We start from the raw sequence: 20,568 nt of genomic DNA, 5'->3' as shown, positions 1-20,568 counted from the left end.
ATATTTAAACGACGGGCAGGCACACTAAGCTCCATTGTTATTTCCCTCGAGGAAACCGGATGACAACACCTGGAATCTAATGAATCAATGATTTATTTAGTGTGTAGTATACACTCTGTAGGCCCCGAGCTGTGCTCAACATGCCCCATAGATAACCAGCTCACATCTCATACACATGGAGAGCCTTGCAGGAACGGTGGGATTCATTTGGTTAATTATGTTATGTGTGTGTATGTTTGTGCATGTGTGTATGTGTGTATGTACGAGTATATAGACATTAGAGGGGATATCCTGACTTTCTGTGGTCACTAAAAATCTCATGGCACGTATCGCAAGAGTAGGGTGAGAGTTACCAGGTAACCCCGGTGTGCTGGCTATGTTCCCAGCCTTGCCCTCATACCATCATGGTCACCGAATCATCCCCAGCTTCCAATTGGCTCATTCCTCCCCCTTCCTCTCCCCTGTAATTATTCCCCAGGTCGTTGCTTGTAAATGAGAATGTGTTCTCAGTCAACTTACCTTCAATCAAAGAGAATGCAGGCCATGGTAGAATTTCAGCTTCCAGGAATTGTGTACAGACCGTTGTGACATGGGGCTGTGCATTCTCATAGTGAAACACGGGGTAATGGTCGGGGATGAATGGCACGACAATGGGCCTCAGGAACTCGTCACGGTATCTCTGTGTATTCAAATTTCCATGGATAAAATGTGATGGGTGTTCATTGGCCGTAGCTTATACCTGCCCATACCATAACTCACAGGAGATTGGTGGCGCCTTAATTGGGGAGAACGGGCTCGTGGTAATGACTGGAGCGGATTCAGTGGAATGGTATCAAATACATCCAACACATTGGTTAGCAGGTGTTTGATGTCATTCCATTTGCTCGGTTCCGGGCCATTATTGCTCCATTCCGGGCCATTCTCCCCTCGGCAGCCTTCTGTGCCACAACCCATCGGCACCATGGGGAACTCTGTTCACAACGTTGACATCAGCAAAACCTCTCGCCCACACGACGCCAGACACGCTGTCTGCCGTCTTTCCGGGTACAGTTGAAACAGGATTCATCTGAGAAGAGCACACTGAAGTCGGTTACTAAGGCCGAAATGGTGAAGATGACGAGCATGCATATGAGATCTTTCCTGAGATGGTTTCTGACAGTTTTTGCCAGGTGGTTGGTCTCAGATAATCCCGCAGGTGAAGAAGCCGGCTGTAAAAGTCCTGGGCTGGCATGGTTACATGTGGTCTGCAGTTGTGAGGCCGGTTAGATGTGAAGGCAAAATTCTCTTAAACGACGTTGGAGGTGGCATATGGTAGAGAAATGAACATTACATTTTTGAGTGGCCTTTTATTGTCCCCAGCACAAGGTGCACCTGTGTAATGATCATGCTGTTTAATCAGCTTCTTGATATGCCACACCAGTCAGGTGGATGGATTAGCTGAGGCAAAGGAGAAACGCTCACTGACATGGATGTAAACAAATTTCTTCACAAAAATTTAGAGAAAAAAGCTTTTGTGCGTATCGAAAATGTAAGGGATCTTCTTTTTTTTCAGCACATGAAACACGAGACCAACATTTTCCATTAAATTTATGTTCAGTATATAAAGAATGTTCCCAAAACTGAACCCTCAAACATCAGGGGAACATTACGTGGTAACATTGCAAAAACATTCTCGTTCCCTAGAATAGCTGGGCACTCCTGTCCTGTCTAGTGTAGTGACTATTCACTGATTCCCACACCTCATTGACTACTCACTGATTCCCACACCTCATTGACTATTCATTGATTCCCACACCTCATTGACAATTCACTGATTCCCACATCCCATTGGCTATTCACTGATTACCATAACTCATTGACTATTCACTGTACCCAATCATTGCACATTTCTATCCTTGTTCCCATCCTCCATCTCCCTGTACCATTCTCTCTCTCTCCGTCTCTCCCTCTAGCTATCCCCATCACCCCCTCATTTTTTTCATCACGGCTGAGAGGACTCAATCAAAGGCTCATGAACCTCAAAACCTTCTGCTAAGGATGTTTATCTCTCACAAATTTCCCCCTCCCCTCCCCTACCCTCCCCTCCCCTCTCTCTATCCCTAACCCTCTCTCTAATATCCCCCTCTCTCTATCCCTAGATTGACCCCTCACCCCCATCATTCCTCCGCTCCCCAATCCACTCAGTCCCGTAATGGGTGTCAAACAAGGCTAATGTAACTCTCTGGTGGATCTGATACCAGGCTAGTTTCTTTATCATCTGCTGTGTTAAGTCCTTAGAGCATAGCTTGGTGAGTCTATGGGGACACCAGACACTGGATTCAGTGATTGGTCCTCACAGCATAGCTTGGTGAGTCTATGGGGACACCAGAGACTGGATTCAGTTATTGGTCCTCACAGCATAGTTAGGTGAGTCTATGGGGACACCAGAGACTGGATTCAGTGATTGGTCCTCACAGCATAGTTAGGTGAGTCTATGGGGACACCAGAGACTGGATTCAGTTATTGGTCCTCACAGCATAGCTTGGTGAGTCTATGGGGACACCAGAGACTGGATTCAGTGATTGGTCCTCACAGCATAGCTTGGTGAGTCTATGGGGACACCAGAGACTGGATTCAGTGATTGGTCCTCACAGCATAGCTTGGTGAGTCTATGGGGACACCAGAGACTGGATTCAGTGATTGGTCCTCACAGCATAGCTTGGTGAGTCTATGGGGACACCAGAGACTGGATTCAGTGATTGGTCCTCACAGCATAGCTTGGTGAGTCTATGGGGACACCAGAGACTGGTTCCTGTGATTGGTCCTCACAGCATAGTTAGGTGAGTCTATGGGGACCCCAGAGACTGGTTCCTGTGATTGGTCCTCACAGCATAGTTAGGTGAGTCTATGGGGACACCAGAGACTGGTTCCTGTGATTGGTCCTCACAGCATAGCTTGGTGAGTCTACGGGGACACCAGAGACTGGATTCAGTGATTGGTTGGCGAGTCTATGGGGACACCAGAGACTGGATTCAGTGATTGGTCCTCACAGCATAGCTTGGTGAGTCTATGGGGACACCAGAGACTGGATTCAGTGATTGGTCCTCACAGCATAGCTTGGTGAGTCTATGGGGACACCAGAGACTGGTTCCTGTGATTGGTCCTCACAGCATCGTTAGGTGAGTCTATGGAGACGCTAGCGACTGGATCCAGTGATTGGTCCTTACAGCATAGTTAGGTGAGTCTATGGGGACACCAGAGACTGGATTCAGTGATTGGTCCTCACAGCATAGCTTGGTGAGTCTATGGGGACACCAGAGACTGGATTCAGTGATTGGTCCTCACAGCATAGCTTGGTGAGTCTATGGGGACACCAGAGACTGTATTCAGTGATTGGTCCTCACATCATAGCTTGGTGAGTCTATGGGGACACCAGAGACTGGATTCAGTGATTGGTCCTCACAGCATAGCTTGGTGAGTCTATATGGACACCAGAGACTAGATCCAGTGATTGGTCCTCACAGCATAGTTAGGTGAGTCTATGGGGACACCAGAGACTGGATTCAGTGATTGGTCCTCACAACATAGCTTGGTGAGTCTATGGGGACACCAGAGACTGGATTCAGTGATTGGTCCTCACAGCATAGCTTGGTGAGTCTATGGGGACACCAGAGACTGGATTCAGTGATTGGTCCTCACAGCATAGCTTGGTGAGTCTATGGGGACACCAGAGACTGGATTCAGTGATTGGTCCTCACAGCATAGCTTGGTGAGTCTATGGGGACACCAGAGACTGGATTCAGTGAATGGTCCCCACAGCATAGTTAGGTGAGTCTATGGGGACACCAGAGACTGGATTCAGTGATTGGTCCTCACAGCATAGCTTGGTGAGTCTATGGGGACACCAGAGACTGGTTCCTGTGATTGGTCCTCACAGCATAGCTTGGTGAGTCTATGGGGACACCAGAGACTGGATTCAGTGATTGGTCCTCACAGCATGGTTAGGTGAGTCTATGGGGACACCAGAGACTGGTTCCTGTGATTGGTCCTCACAGCATAGTTAGGTGAGTCTATGGGGACCCCAGAGACTGGTTCCTGTGATTGGTCCTCACAGCATAGTTAGGTGAGTCTATGGGGACACCAGAGACTGGTTCCTGTGATTGGTCCTCACAGCATAGCTTGGTGAGTCTACGGGGACACCAGAGACTGGATTCAGTGATTGGTTGGCGAGTCTATGGGGACACCAGAGACTGGATTCAGTGATTGGTCCTCACAGCATAGCTTGGTGAGTCTATGGGGACACCAGAGACTGGATTCAGTGATTGGTCCTCACAGCATAGCTTGGTGAGTCTATGGGGACACCAGAGACTGGTTCCTGTGATTGGTCCTCACAGCATCGTTAGGTGAGTCTATGGAGACGCTAGCGACTGGATCCAGTGATTGGTCCTTACAGCATAGTTAGGTGAGTCTATGGGGACACCAGAGACTGGATTCAGTGATTGGTCCTCACAGCATAGCTTGGTGAGTCTATGGGGACACCAGAGACTGGATTCAGTGATTGGTCCTCACAGCATAGCTTGGTGAGTCTATGGGGACACCAGAGACTGTATTCAGTGATTGGTCCTCACATCATAGCTTGGTGAGTCTATGGGGACACCAGAGACTGGATTCAGTGATTGGTCCTCACAGCATAGCTTGGTGAGTCTATATGGACACCAGAGACTAGATCCAGTGATTGGTCCTCACAGCATAGTTAGGTGAGTCTATGGGGACACCAGAGACTGGATTCAGTGATTGGTCCTCACAGCATAGCTTGGTGAGTCTATGGGGACACCAGAGACTGGATTCAGTGATTGGTCCTCACAGCATAGCTTGGTGAGTCTATGGGGACACCAGAGACTGGATTCAGTGATTGGTCCTCACAGCATAGCTTGGTGAGTCTATGGGGACACCAGAGACTGGATTCAGTGATTGGTCCTCACAGCATAGCTTGGTGAGTCTATGGGGACACCAGAGACTGGATTCAGTGAATGGTCCCCACAGCATAGTTAGGTGAGTCTATGGGGACACCAGAGACTGGATTCAGTGATTGGTCCTCACAGCATAGCTTGGTGAGTCTATGGGGACACCAGAGACTGGTTCCTGTGATTGGTCCTCACAGCATAGCTTGGTGAGTCTATGGGGACACCAGAGACTGGATTCAGTGATTGGTCCTCACAGCATGGTTAGGTGAGTCTATGGGGACACCAGAGACTGGATTCAGTGATTGGTCCTCACAGCATAGTTAGGTGAGTCTATGGGGACACCAGAGACTGTTTCCTGTGATTGGTCCTCACAGCATAGCTTGGTGAGTCTATGGGGACACCAGAGACTGGTTCCTGTGATTGGTCCTCACCGCATAGCTTGGTGAGTCTATGGGGACACCAGAGACTGGATTCAGTGATTGGTCCTCACAGCATGGTTAGGTGAGTCTATGGGGACACCAGAGACTGGATTCAGTGATTGGTCCTCACAGCATAGTTAGGTGAGTCTATGGGGACACCAGAGACTGTTTCCTGTGATTGGTCCTCACAGCATAGCTTGGTGAGTCTATGGGGACACCAGAGACTGGATTCAGATTATTATCAATCAATTTTAATGACTAGTGCACCTGTATTGCTTAATGTGAAAACAGTGTAATATACAGTAATTTACTGTACATTAGCGTACTACACTCGAAAAGAACACGTGTCTTACATTCGTTGCTATCGGATGAAATGATTGTTTAAAATAACTACGTTTGGTAAGATGTGACTAGGTCGTGTTTTTGGTTGGCGATTAAATGGATGTATTCATTATATTTCACTGATATTTTTGGTTCAGCGGTGAACCAGTTCTACAGACAAAATGAACAACGAAAGATTTCGATTATCAGACTGGAGTTTTTTTTTTTTACTATGTTTTCTGAAAATTCCTCCACATTCATGTGAAAATAGGACCAACATTTTACTTGACCTTTATTTAACTAGGTAAGTCAGTTAAAGAACAACTTCTTATTTTCAATGACGGCCTAGGAACAGTGGGTTAACTGGTCTAGGAACAGTGGGTTAACTGGTCTAGGAACAGTGGGTTAACTGGTCTAGGAACAGTGGGTTAACTGGTCTAGGAACAGTGGGTTAACTAACTGGTCTAGGAACAGTGGGTTAACTAACTGGTCTAGGAACAGTGGGTTAACTGGTCTAGGAACAGTGGGTTAACTGGTCTAGGAACAGTGGGTTAACTGGTCTAGGAACAGTGGGTTAACTGGTCTAGGAACAGTGGGTTAACTGGTCTAGGAACAGTGGGTTAACTGGTCTAGGAACAGTGGGTTAACTGGTCTAGGAACAGTGGGTTAACTGCCTGTTCAGGGGGGCAGAACGGCAGATTTTTTACCTTGTCAGCTCGGGGATTTGATCTAGCAACGGTTGCTAGTCCGCTGCTCTAACCACTAGGCTACCCTGCCGCCCCAAAGTGATTAGCAATGTGTCATTGTATAAGAGTTAATGGCTTGGGTTGGTTGGTGTTTCCTTCTGTGTAGTTGAGTGTGTGAGTAGCGAGTGTGTGTGTGTGTGTGTGTGTGTGTGTGTGTGTGTGTGTGTGTGTGTGTGTGTGTTTGTGTGTGTGTGTGTTTGTGTGTGTGTGTGTGTGTGTGCCTGTGTGTGCCTGTGTGTGCCTATGTGTGTGCTTGTATTTTCATTACCTTGTCTCTCTGTGTTAGTGTGTGTGTGTGTGTGTGTGTATGTGTGTGTGTGTGTGTGTTTTCATTACTGTGTCTCTCTGTGTTAGTGTGTGTGTGCCTGTGTGTGTGTGTTTTCATTAATGTGTCTCTCTGTGTTAGTGTGTGTGTGCCTGTGTGTGTGTGTGCCTGTGTGTGTGTGTGTGTGTGTGTTTGTTTTCATTACTGTGTCTCTCTGTGTGTGTGTGTGTGTGTGTGTGTGTGTGTGTGTGTGTGTGTGTGTGTGTGTGTGTGTGCCTGTGTGTGTGTGTGTGCCTGTGTGTGTGTGTGTGTGCCTGTGTGTGTGTGTGTGCCTGTGTGTGTGTGTGTGTGTGTTAGTGTGTGTGTGTGTGTGTGTGTGTGTGTGTGTTTTCATTACTGTGTCTCTGCGTGTCAGTGTAAGGAAGCATTGCCTTGTCTAATGACCCCAGTTGCCTTGACAACGGCATCCCATTGAGACAAATCTGACAGATACAGAGGGAGAGAGGGAAAGAGAGAGAGGGAGTCAATGATAGAGGGAGACAGGGATAATGGGAGAGAGGGAGACAGGGAGAATGGGAGAGAGGGAGAGAAGGAGACAGGGAGACAGGGAGAGGAGACAGGGAGACAGGGAGAGGAGACGGAGAATGGGAGAGAAGGAGACAGGGAGAGGAGACAGGGAGACAGGGAGATAAGGAGACAGGAAGATAAGGAGACAGGGAGAGAAGGAGACAGGGAGACAGGGAGAGGAGGAGAAAGGGAGAGAGGAGACAGGGAGAGGAGACAGGGAGAGAAGGAGACAGGGAGAGGAGACAGGGAGAGAAGGAAACATGGAGAGAAGGAGACAGGGAAACAGGGAGAATGGGAGAAAGGGAGACAGGGAGAAAGGGAGAGAGGGAGAGAAGGAGACAGGGAGGGAGAGGAGACAGGGAAACAGGGAGAGAAGGAGACAGGGAGACAGGGAGAGAAGGAAACAGGGAGGGAGACAGGGAAAGAGGGAGATAAGGAGATGGGGAGACAGGGAGAGGAGACAGGGAGACAGGGAAAGAGGGAGAGAAGGAGACAGGGAGACAGGGAGAGGAGACAGGGAAAGAGGAAGAGAGGGAGAGAAGGAGATGGGGAGAAAGGGAGAGAAGGAGACAGGGAGAGAAGGAGACAGGGAGACAGGGAGAGGAGACAGGGAGAGAAGGAGATAGGGAGAGAAGGAGACAGGGAGAGAAGGAGACAGGGAGAGGAGACAGGGAAAAAGGAAGAGAGGGAGACAGAGAAAGAGAGCCTGACTGCTAGCCAGACACACAGAGTGGGTGTAGTGTGAAAGATTAATAATGATGGAATGGTCCAGTCTGGTTGAATGGTTTTTAATTTATTTATCAAGGCAAGTCAGTTAAGATCAAATTCTTATTTACAGTAATGGCCTAGGAACAGTATAATAACTGCCTTGTTAAGGGGCAGAATGACAGATTTGTACCTTGTCTGTTCGAGGATTTAATCTTGCAACTTTACGGTTACTGGCCCAACACTCTAACAACCAGGCTACCTGCCGGTTCATTAAAACGGCTCCAGTCTGGTTAAATGGTTCATTCATACGGCTCCAGTCTGGTTAAATGATTCATTCAAATGGCTCCAGTCTGGTTAAATGGTTCATTCATACGGCTCCAGTCTGGTTAAATGATTCATTCAAATGGCTCCAGTCTGGTTAAATGATTCATTCATACGGCTCCAGTCTGGTTAAATGGTTCATTCATACGGCTCCAGTCTGGTTAAATGGTTCATTAAAACGGCTCCAGTCTGGTTAAATGATTCATTCAAATGGCTCCAGTCTGGTTTAATGGTTCATTCATACGGCTCCAGTCTGGTTTAATGGTTCATTCATACGGCTCCAGTCTGGTTAAATGATTCATTCATACGGCTCCAGTCTGGTTAAATGATTCATTCATACGGCTCCAGTCTGGTTAAATGGTTCATTCATACGGCTCCAGTCTGGTTAAATGGTTCATTCATACGGCTCCAGTCTGGTTAAATGGTTCATTCATATGGCTCCATTCTGGTTAAATGATTCATTCATACGGCTCCAGTTTGGTTTAATCACCTCCCCACTGGACATAGGGTTTAGATTAATGTTGTTTCCACGTAATTTCAATGAAATGACATTGAACTAACATGGAATGCCCAGTCATCCATCTACCTCATCCCCTATCTGTAAACAGCCCATCCATCTACCTCATCCCCTATCTGTAAACAGCCCATCCAACTACCTCATCCCCTATCTGTAAACAGCCCATCCAACTACCTCATCCCCTATCTGTAAACAGCCCATCCAACTACCTCATCCCCTATCTGTAAACAGCCCATCCAACTACCTCATCCCCTTTCTCATCCCCTATCTCTACTTGCACATTCATCTTCTGCACATACAGTATATCATGCCAGTGTTTAATTGCTATATTGTAAATTATTTCACCACTATGGCCTATTTATTGCCTTAACTCCCTAATCTTACCTCATTTGCACACACTGTATATAGACTTTTTCTACTGTATTATTGAATGAATGTTTGTTTTACTCCATGTGTAACTCTGTGTTGTTGTTTGTCGCAGTTGTAAATGAGAACTTGTTCTCAACTAGCTTACCTGGTTAAACAAAGGTGAAATTAAATAAATAAATAAACAATAAATAAATAATAAATAAATAAATAAAATAAATGAATAAATAAATATAAATGAATAAATTGCGTCAGAACTGCAATATTTCCCCTGGAATCACTATCAATCATGTTTCTATGAAGCCAAAATTCTGCTCTTCAATTACAGAGAAGATATTTACGTACGAAGTTATCTCTACTGTGGAACATACAGTCTTTTGATACAGCGTCTGAAATGACTCAACACTACACACGTCACCTAACACAGCGTCTGAAATGACTCAACACTACACACGTCACCTAACACAGAGTCTGAAATGACTCAACACTACACAAGTCACCTAACACAGCTTCTGAAATGACTCAACAACTACACACGTCACCTAACACAGCGTCTGAAATGACTCAACAACTACACACGTCACCTAACACAGCGTCTGAAATGACTCAACACTACACATGTCACCTAACACAGCGTCTGAAATGACTCAACACTACACACGTCACCTAACACAGCGTCTGAAATGACTCAACACTACACACGTCACCTAACACAGCGTCTGAAATGACTCAACACTACACACGTCACCTAACACAGCGTCTGAAATGACTCAACACTACACACATCACCTAACACAGTGTCTGAAATGACTCAACAACTACACACGTCAACAAACACAGCGTCTGAAATGACTCAACACTACACACGTCACCTAACACAGCGTCTGAAATGACTCAACACTACACACGTCACCTAACACATCGTCTGAAATGACTCAACACTACACACGTCACCTAACACAGCGTCTGAAATGACTCAACACTACACACGTCACCTAACACAGCGTCTGAAATGACTCAACACTACACACGTCACCTAACACAGCGTCTGAAATGACTCAACAACTACATACGTCACCTAACACAACGACTGAAATGACTCAACACTACACACGTCACCTAACACAGCGTCTGAAATGACTCAACAACTACACACATCACCTAACACAGCGACTGAAATGACTCAACACTACAAACGTCACCTAACACAGCAACTGAAATGACTCAACACTACACGTCACCTAACACAGCGTCTGAAATTACTCAACACTACACACGTCACCTAACACAGCGTCTGAAATGACTCAACACTACACATGTCACCTAACACAGCGTCTGAAATGACTCAACAACTACACACGTCACCTAACACAGCGACTGAAATGACTCAACACTACACACGTCACCTAACACAGCGTCTGAAATGACTCAACACTACACACGACACCTAACACAGTGTCTGAAATGACTCAACAACTACACACGTCACCTAACACAGCGACTGAAATGACTTAACACTACACACGTCACCTAACACAGCGTCTGAAATGACTCAACACTACACACGTCACCTAACACAGCGTCTGAAATGACTCAACAACTACACACGTCACCTAACACAGCGACTGAAATGACTCAACACTACACACGTCACCTAACACAGCGTCTGAAATGACTCAACAACTACACACGTCACCTAACACAGCGTCTGAAATGACTCAACAACTACACACGTCACCTAACACAGCGACTGAAATGACTCAACACTACACACGTCACCTAACACAGCGACTGAAATGACTCAACTACACACGTCACCTAACACAGTGTCTAAAATGACTCAGCAACTACACACGTCACCTAACACAGCGTCTGAAATGACTCAACACTACACACGTCACCTAACACAGTGTCTGAAATGACTCAACAACTACACACGTCACCTAACACAGCGACTGAAATGACTCAACACTACACACGTCACCTAACACAGCGACTGAAATGACTCAACACTACACACGTCACCTAACACAGCGTCTGAAATGACTCAACAACTACACACGTCACCTAACACAGCGTCTGAAATGACTCAACACTACACACGTCACCTAACACAGCGTCTGAAATGACTCAACAACTACACACGTCACCTAACACAGCGTCTGAAATGACTCAACAACTACACACGTCACCTAACACAGCGACTGAAATGACTCAACACTACACACGTCACCTAACACAGCGACTGAAATGACTCAACTACACACGTCACCTAACACAGTGTCTGAAATGACTCAACAACTACACACGTCACCTAACACAGCGACTGAAATGACTCAACACTACACACGTCACCTAACACAGTGTCTGAAATGACTCAACACTACACACGTCACCTAACACAGCGTCTGAAATGACTCAACAACTACACACGTCACCTAACACAGCGTCTGAAATGACTCAACACTACACACGTCACCTAACACAGCGTCTGAAATGACTCAACACTACACACGTCACCTAACACAGCGTCTGAAATGACTCAACAACTACACACGTCACCTAACACAACGACTGAAATGACTCAACACTACACACGTCACCTAACACAGCGTCTGAAATGACTCAACAACTACACACGTCACCTAACACAGTGTCTGAAATGACTCAACAACTACACACGTCACCTAACACAGCGACTGAAATGACTCAACACTACACACGTCACCTAACACAGTGTCTGAAATGACTCAACACTACACACGTCACCTAACACAGCGTCTGAAATGACTCAACAACTACACACGTCACCTAACACAGCGACTGAAATGACTCAACACTACACACGTCACCTAACACAGCGTCTGAAATGACTCAACAACTACACACGTCACCTAACACAGCGTCTGAAATGACTCAACACTACACACGTCACCTAACACAGCGTCTGAAATGACTCAACAACTACACACGTCACCAAACACAGCGTCTGAAATGACTCAACAACTACACACGTCACCTAACACAGCGTCTGAAATGACTCAACAACTACACACGTCACCTAACACAGCGACTGAAATGACTCAACACTACACACGTCACCTAACACAGCGACTGAAATGACTCAACACTACACACGTCACCTAACACAGCGTCTGAAATGACTCAACAACTACACACGTCACCTAACACAGCGACTGAAATGACTCAGCACTTAACAAAGAGCTGCAATTAGTTTCAGCATGTGTGGCAAGGAATAAGTTAGTCCTACATTTTTCTAAAACTAAAATCACTGTATTTATTATTTTTATTTAACCTTTCTTTAAAAGGGCAAAGTCAGTTAAGAACAAATTCTTATTTACAATAACAGCCTACCAAGAGGCAAAAGGAGGGGGCTGAGATGAAAAATATATTTAAAAAAATTAAATACAGGACAAAACACACATCACAACAAGAGAGACAACACTACATAAAGAGAGACCTAACTCAACAACATAGCAAGGCAGCAACACATGATAAAACAGCATGGTAGCATCACAACATGACAACAACATGGTAGCAGCACATGGAAGCAGAACAATATGACAACAACATCGTAGTAACACAACGTGGTAGCAGCACAAAACATGGTACAAACATTATTGGGGAAAAGTCAACAACACACAGGGCAAGAAGGTGGAGACAACAACACACAGGGCAAGAAGGTGGAGACAACAACACACAGGGCAAGAAGGTGGAGACAACAACACACAGGGCAAGAAGGTGGAGACAACAACACACAGGGCAAGAAGGTGGAGACAACGACACACAGGGCAAGAAGGTGGAGACAACGACACACAGGGCAAGAAGGTGGAGACAACAATACATTATGCAAAGCAGCCACAACTGTCAGTAAGAGTGTCCATGATTGAGTCTTTGAATGCAGAGATGGAGATAAATCTGTCCAGTTTGAGTGTTTGTTGCAGCTCGTTCCAGTCGCTAGCTGCAGCGAACTGAAAAGACGAGCGACCCAGGGATGTGTGTGCTTTAGGGACCTTTAACAGAATGTGACTGGCAGAACGGGTGTTGTATGTGGAGGATGAGGGCTGCAGTAGATATCTCAGATAGGGGGGGAGTGAGGCCTAAGAGGGTTTTATAAATAAGCATCAACCAGTGGATCTTGCGACGGGTATAAAGAGATGGCCAGTTTACAGAGGAGTATAGAGTGCAGTGATGTGTCCTTTAAGGAGCATTGGTGGCAAATCTGATGGCCGAATGGTAAAGAACATCTAGCCGCTCGAGAGCACCATTGTCTGCCGATCTATAAATTACTGCTCCATAATCTAGCATGGGTAGGATGGTCATCTGAATCAGGGTTAGTTTGGTAGCTGGGGTGAAAGAGGAGCAATTACAATAGAGAAAACCAAGTCTAGATTTAACTTTACCCTGCAGCTTTGATATGTGCTGAGAGAAGGGCAGTGTACCGTCTAGCCATACTCCCAAGTACTTGTATGAGGTGACTACCTAAAGCTCTAAACCCTCAGAGGTAGCAATAACACCTGTGGGGAGAGGGGAATTGTTCTTACCAAACCACATGACCTTTGTTTCGGGGGTGTTCAGAACAAGGTTAAGGGTAGAGACAGCTTGTTGGACACTAAGAAAGCTTTGTTGTAGGGCATTTAACACAAAATCCGGGGAGGGGCCAGCTGAGTATAAGACTGTATCATCTGCATATAAACGGACGAGAGAGCCTCCTACTGCCTGAGCTATGTTGATGTCAATTGAGAAGAGCGTGGGGGCTAGGATTGAGCCTTGGGGTACTCCCTTGGTGACAGGCAGTGAATGAGACAACATATTTTCTGACTTTATACACTGCACTCTTTGGGAGAAGTAGTTCAGGCCAAAGACCCCTCAGTGACGCCAATAGTCATTAGCCAGCCCACCAGAATGGAATGGTCTACCGTATCAAAAGCTTTAGCCAAGTCAATAAAAATAGCAGCACAACATTGCTTAGAATGAAGGGAAATGGTGACATCATTGAGGACCTTTAAGGTTGCAGTGACACATCCATAACCTGAGCGGAAACCAGATTGCATACCCGAGATAATACTATAGACATCAAGAAAGCCAGTCAGTTGATTATGGACAAGTTTTTCCAACACTTTTGATGAACAGGGCAAAATAGAAATAGGCCTATAACAGTTAGCATCAGCTTTATCTCCAACTTTAAATACAGGATGAACCGTGGCTGCCTTCCAAGCAATGGGAACCTCCCCAGCGAAGAGAGACAGGTTAAAAAGGTCATTGGCTAGATAGGCTTGGTGATGATAGGGGCAGAAACCTTAAAGAAGAAAGAAGATACAGGTTAAAAGGTCAGAGAATGGCTTGGTGATGATAGGGGCAGCAATCTTAAAGAAGAAAGGGTCTAACCCATCTGAGCAAGATGTTGTTTTGGGGTCAAGTTTCAGGAGTTATTTTATCACCTCAGACTCAGTGACCACCTGCAAGGAGAAACTGTGTTGATGGCCAGGGAAAAAGAGGGAGAAGCATCAGGGATAGTCGCATTAGAAGGGGCGGGAGATGAGGAAATGTTGGATGGGCAAGGAGGCATGGCTGAGTCAAATAGGAATCCTGACTTAATGAAGTGGTGATTAAAGAGCTCAGCCATGTGCTCCTTGTCAGTAACAACCACATCATCAACATTAAGGGACATGGGCAGCTGTGAGGAGGAGGGTTTATTCTCCAGGTCTTTAACCGTTTTCCAGAACTTCTTGGGGTTAGACCCACAGAGAGAGAACTGAGCTTTAAAGTAACTAACTTTGGCCTAGATAGTCTGAGTGCACTTATTTCTCATTTGCCTGATCGAGTATGCGTGTGCCGAGCCTTTCGCCAAATGGTATCCTTGAGGTGGAGTAACTGCAAGATCACGGTGGATCCAGGGACGGAACCTGTTTTTAATTCTCATTTTCTTTATGGGGGCGTGTTTGTTAACAATACCACTGAAAATATCAAAATAGAAGGTCAAGTCATTCACTAAACACTAAACCTCAACTAAATCTTGCAATGAATAATGTGATAATTGAGCGAGTTGAGGAGACTAAATTGCTTGGAGTAACCCTGAATTATAAACTTTCATGGTCAAAACATATTGACAGCTAAAATGGAGAGAAGTCTGTCCATAATAAAGTGCTGCTTTGCCTTAACAGCACTATCAACAAGGCAGCCTCTAGTTTTGTTGCACCTGGACTACTGTTCAGTCATGTGGTCAGGTGCCATTAAGAGGAACATAGGAAAACTGCAATTGGCTCAGAACAGAGCAGCACGGCTGGCCCTTGGATATACACACTTCGCTAACATTAATAATATGCATTTCAGTCTCTCCTGGCTCAAAGACTTCATCACTACTTGTATTTGTGAGAGGTATTGACATGTTGAATGCACCGAGCTGTCTGTCTAAACTACTGGCACAGAGCTCAGACACCCATGCATACCCCACAAGACATGCCACCAGAGGTCTCTTCACAGTCCCCAAGTCCAGAACAGACTATGGGAGGTGCACAGTACTACATAGAGCCATGACTACATGGAACTCTATTCCACAGTACTACATAGAGCCATGACTAGATGGAACTCTATTCCACAGTACTACATAGAGCCATGACTACATGGAACTCTATTCCACATCAAGTAACTGACACATGGAGTAAAATTAGATTTAAAAAACAGATAAAAATACACCTTATGGAACAGCGGGGACAGTGAAGCAACACAAACATAGGCACAGACACAAGTATACAAACCCACGATAACATACGTACTTTACACACACGTTCACATGGATTTTGTGTTGTAGATATGTGATAGTAGAATAGGGGTCTGATGACACACACTTAATATGTCGTGAAAACTGCTGTAAATGTATTGCAATGTTTTTAATAATGTTCCTTAATTTTGGTGGACCCCCAGGACGAGTAGCTGCTGCCTTGGCAGGAACTAATTAAGATCCATAATAAACCCCAGGAAGAGTAGCTGCTGCCTTGGCAGGAACTAATGCATATCCATAATAAACCCCAGGAAGAGTAGCTGTTGCCTTGGCAGGAACTAATGGTGATCCATAATAAACCCCAGGAAGAGTAGCTGCTGCCTTGGCAGGAACTAATACAGATCCATAATAAATCCCAGGAAGAGTAGCTGCTGCCTTGGCAGGAACTAATGGGGATCCATAATAAATCCCAGGAAGAGTAGCTGCTGCCTTGGTAGGAACTAATAAAAATCCATAATAAACCCCAGGAAGAGTAGCTGCTGCCTTGGCAGGAACTAATGTAGATCCATAATAAACCCCAGGAAGAGTAGCTGCTGCCTTGGCAGGAACTAATGCAGATCCATAATAAATACAAACACACATATGACACCAATATCGATGAATATTTGCAAATCAGCTGGAGGTAGATAACACACTTCATGAGAACCACATACCAGGTTTTAAATGGGGTTGTTAGCATTTTCATTTTCAGACTATTTTCTTTACCCACGAAGCTCATATTCTAGACCTTGGATTAAAACAAGACTATAATGTCATTAAAGTCACATTAGATTATTTTTTTTTAATTGGTATTGGCAACATTTGAAGGTGCAACCATTTTTACTAAATGTATAATTTATCGCTCTCACATGCTAATTTCTGTCCATTATTGAGAACCAACAATGTGCTATCTTTTTGTAGCATTTCTGACAATGCTAACATATTTTTTTAAAGCGAAGCTCAAGGTTCTAACTCCGGTTCATCTGTAACAACACTGCAACAACCGGACAGTCGTACGAGCCGATATGCACATCATGAGAAGGAATTCCCCTCGACCACATGGCTACCACATAATTCTGTAGTGATACAGGACAATGACCCACCACACCTCCAGGCTGTGTAAGGGCTATTAGACCAAGGCGTAGAGTGACGGAGTGCTGCATCAAATGACCCGGACTCCACAATCACCCGACCTCAATCAAATTGAGATGGTTTGGGATGATTCGGACCGCAGAGTGAAAGAAAAAAGCAGCCAACAAGTGCTCATCATAATGTGGGAACTCCTTCAAGTCTGTTGAAAAAGCATTCCAGGTGAAGCTGGTTGAGAGAATGCCAAGAATGTGCAAAGCTGTCCCCAAGGCAAAGGGTCTCTATTTGAAGAATCTCAAATATAATATATATTTTGATTTGTTACTACATGATTTCATATGTGTTTTTTCATAGTTTATTCTACAAAGTACAAAATAGTAAAAAAAAAAACTTGAATGAGTAGGTGTGTCCAAACTTTCGACTGGTACTGTGCATATCTACCTAAAATACTTCGTACCTCTGGACATTGATCTTGTACTAGTGCTCCCTGTAAAGTCTACGTCTGTTTGTAGATAAATGTGTCTGTTGTAAATCCAAATGTGATTTGAATTGTGTCAGGATGGCAGTGTTGAGGATGGCAGTGTTGCTGTGGGGGTTACAGAAGCAGCCATCTGTGGGGAGGACTGAGGAGTAGGTGCAATAACACACACACACACACACACACACACACACACACACACACACACACACACACACACACACACACACACACACACACACACACACACACACACACACACACAGGGAAACGTCATACAGTGGGATCTGGAGTGTTATGATCCTAGCCCAGATCAATCAACAAACACATTTCTATAATGAATGAGGTTGTAAGGAGGGGGAGGAGGGGAAGGACAAGGGGGAGATGGGGGAGGAGGGGGGAGAGGGAGAGAGGGGGGAGGACAGGGGGAGATGGGGGAGGAGGATAAGGGAAAGAGCGGGGGAGATGGGGGAGGACGGGGGAGAGGGAGAGAGGGGGGAGGACAGGGGGAGAGGGAGAGAGGGGGTAGGAAAGGGGGAGAAGGAGAGGGGGGGAGGACAAGGGAGAGGGAGAGAGGAGGGTAGGTCGGGAGAGAGGGGGGGTGGATGGGGGAGAGGGAGAACAGGCAGGTCGGGAGGATGGGGGAGAAGGAGAGGGGGGAGGACGGGGGAGAGAGGGGGGAGGGCAGGGGAGAGAGGGGGGAGAGGGGGGGGGCAGGGGAGAGACGGGGGAGGTCATGGGGAGAGACGGGGGGGGTGAGGGAGAGGGAGAGGGGGGGAGGATGAGGGAGAGGGGGGAGGACAGGGGAGAGGGAGAGGGGGGAGGACAGTGGAGAGGGAGGGGGGAGGACAGGGGAGAGGGAGAGAGGGGGGAGGACAGGGGAGAGAGGGGGGACCGCATTTAAAGTGATCAACACAGAAGACTACTGCATTGAACCATTAATGTCAATGTCCACGCCCCTGCGGAAATCTTATTAGCATAATGAAAAAATCCCCATAAAGAAATATGTCAGTTTAAGCTGGAGATATCAGTTTATACATTGGATGGGTATCAATACTGCACATCTGTCTATGTTACACTTCCTCATCTGTGGTGAAAGGTGACAGAGCTAGAGTGTGTCAGACCATGAGGCATCCTGAAAATCGGTCTTCGCAACAAAATCCTCAACACTGGGGCCTCTCAGGGGTGCGTGCTCAGTCCAAAGGAGGTGATTGTTGACTACAGGAAAAGGAGGACAGAGCACGACCCCATTCTCATTGATGGGGCTGTAGTGGAGCAGGTTGAGAGCTTCGAGTTCCTTGGTGTCCACATCACCAACAAACTAACATGGTCCAAGCATAACCAAGACATTGTGAAGAGGGAACGACAAAACCTATTCCACCTCAGGAGACTGAAAAGATTTGGCATGGGTCCTCAGATCCTCAAAATATCCTCAACAGATTTTACAGCTGCACCATCGAGAGCCTCCTGACGGGTTGCACCACTACTTGGTATGACAACTGCTCGGCCTCCGACCGCAAGGCACTACAGAGGGTAGTGAGAACAGCCCACTACATCACTGGGGCCAAGCTTCCTGCCATCCAGGACCTCTATACCAGGCTGTGTGAGAGGAAGGCCCTAAAAACTGTCAATGACACCAGCCACCCTTGACATAGACTGTTTTCTCTGCTACTGCACTGCAAGCGGTACCCGAGCGCCAAGTCTAGGTCCAAGAGGCTCCTAGACAGCTTCAACCCCCAAAGCCATAAGACTCCTGAACAGCGAATCAAATGGCTGCCCTGACTACTATTTGCACCCCCCCTACACTGCTGCTACTATAATCTATGCATAGCCACTTTAATAACCCTACCTGCATATACATAATTACCTCGACACCGGTGCCCCCCCGCACATTGACGCATGGACTCTGTACCGGTGCCCCCTGTATAAAGCCTCCACATTGACTCTGTACCGGTACCCCCTGTATATAGCCTCCACATTGACTCTGTACCGGTACCCCCTGTATATAGCCTCCACATGGACTCTGTACCGGTACCCCCTGTATATAGCCTCCACATGGACTCTGTACCGGTACCCCCTGTATATAGCTCCACATTGACTCTGTACCGTAATACCCTGTATATAGCCTCCACATTGACTCTGTACCGTAATACCCTGTATATAGCCTCCACATTGACTCTGTACCGTAACACCCTGTATATAGCCTCCACATTGACTCTGTACCGTAATACCCTGTATATAGCCTCCACATTGACTCTGTACCGTAACACCCTGTATATAGCCTCCACATGGACTCTGTACCGTAATACCCTGTATATAGCCTCCACATGGACTCTGTACCGTAACACCCTGTATATAGCCTCCACATGGACTCTGTACCGGTACCCCCTGTATATAGCCTCCACATGGACTCTGTACCGGTACCCCCTGTATATAGCCTCCACATGGACTCTGTACCGGTACCCCCTGTATATAGCTCCACATTGACTCTGTACCGTAATACCCTGTATATAGCCTCCACATGGGCTCTGTACCGTAATACCCTGTATATAGCCTCCACATTGACTCTGTACCGTAACACCCTGTATATAGCCTCCACATTGACTCTGTACCGTAATACCCTGTATATAGCCTCCACATTGACTCTGTACCGTAACACCCTGTATATAGCCTCCACATGGACTCTGTACCGTAATACCCTGTATATAGCCTCCACATTGACTCTGTACCGTAACACCCTGTATATAGCCTCCACATGGACTCTGTACCGTAATACCCTGTATATAGCCTCCACATGGACTCTGTACCGTAACACCCTGTATATAGCCTCCACATGGACTCTGTACCGGTACCCCCTGTATATAGCCTCCACATGGACTCTGTACCGGTACCCCCTGTATATAGCCTCCACATGGACTCTGTACCGGTACCCCTTGTATATAGCTCCACATTGACTCTGTACCGTAACACCCTGTATATAGCCTCCACATTGACTCTGTACCGTAACACCCTGTATATAGCCTCCACATGGACTCTGTACCGTAATA

The 20,568-nt window shown here is 46.2% G+C and overlaps 1 protein-coding gene across 1 annotated transcript in view; it reads right to left on the bottom strand.

Moving 5' to 3' along the window:
• The window catches only part of LOC110532851 (PDZ domain-containing protein 4-like), a 59,164-nt gene that overhangs the window by 36,288 nt on the left and 2,308 nt on the right, over positions 1-20,568 (bottom strand). The window lies entirely within an intron of this gene.

This window comes from Oncorhynchus mykiss, chromosome 9 (assembly GCF_057628025.1).
Source record: "Oncorhynchus mykiss isolate SJ-2025 chromosome 9, ASM5762802v1, whole genome shotgun sequence".
In the NCBI taxonomy this organism is placed as follows: domain Eukaryota; kingdom Metazoa; phylum Chordata; class Actinopteri; order Salmoniformes; family Salmonidae; genus Oncorhynchus; species Oncorhynchus mykiss.
This window is presented reverse-complemented; position numbering and strand designations above follow the sequence as displayed.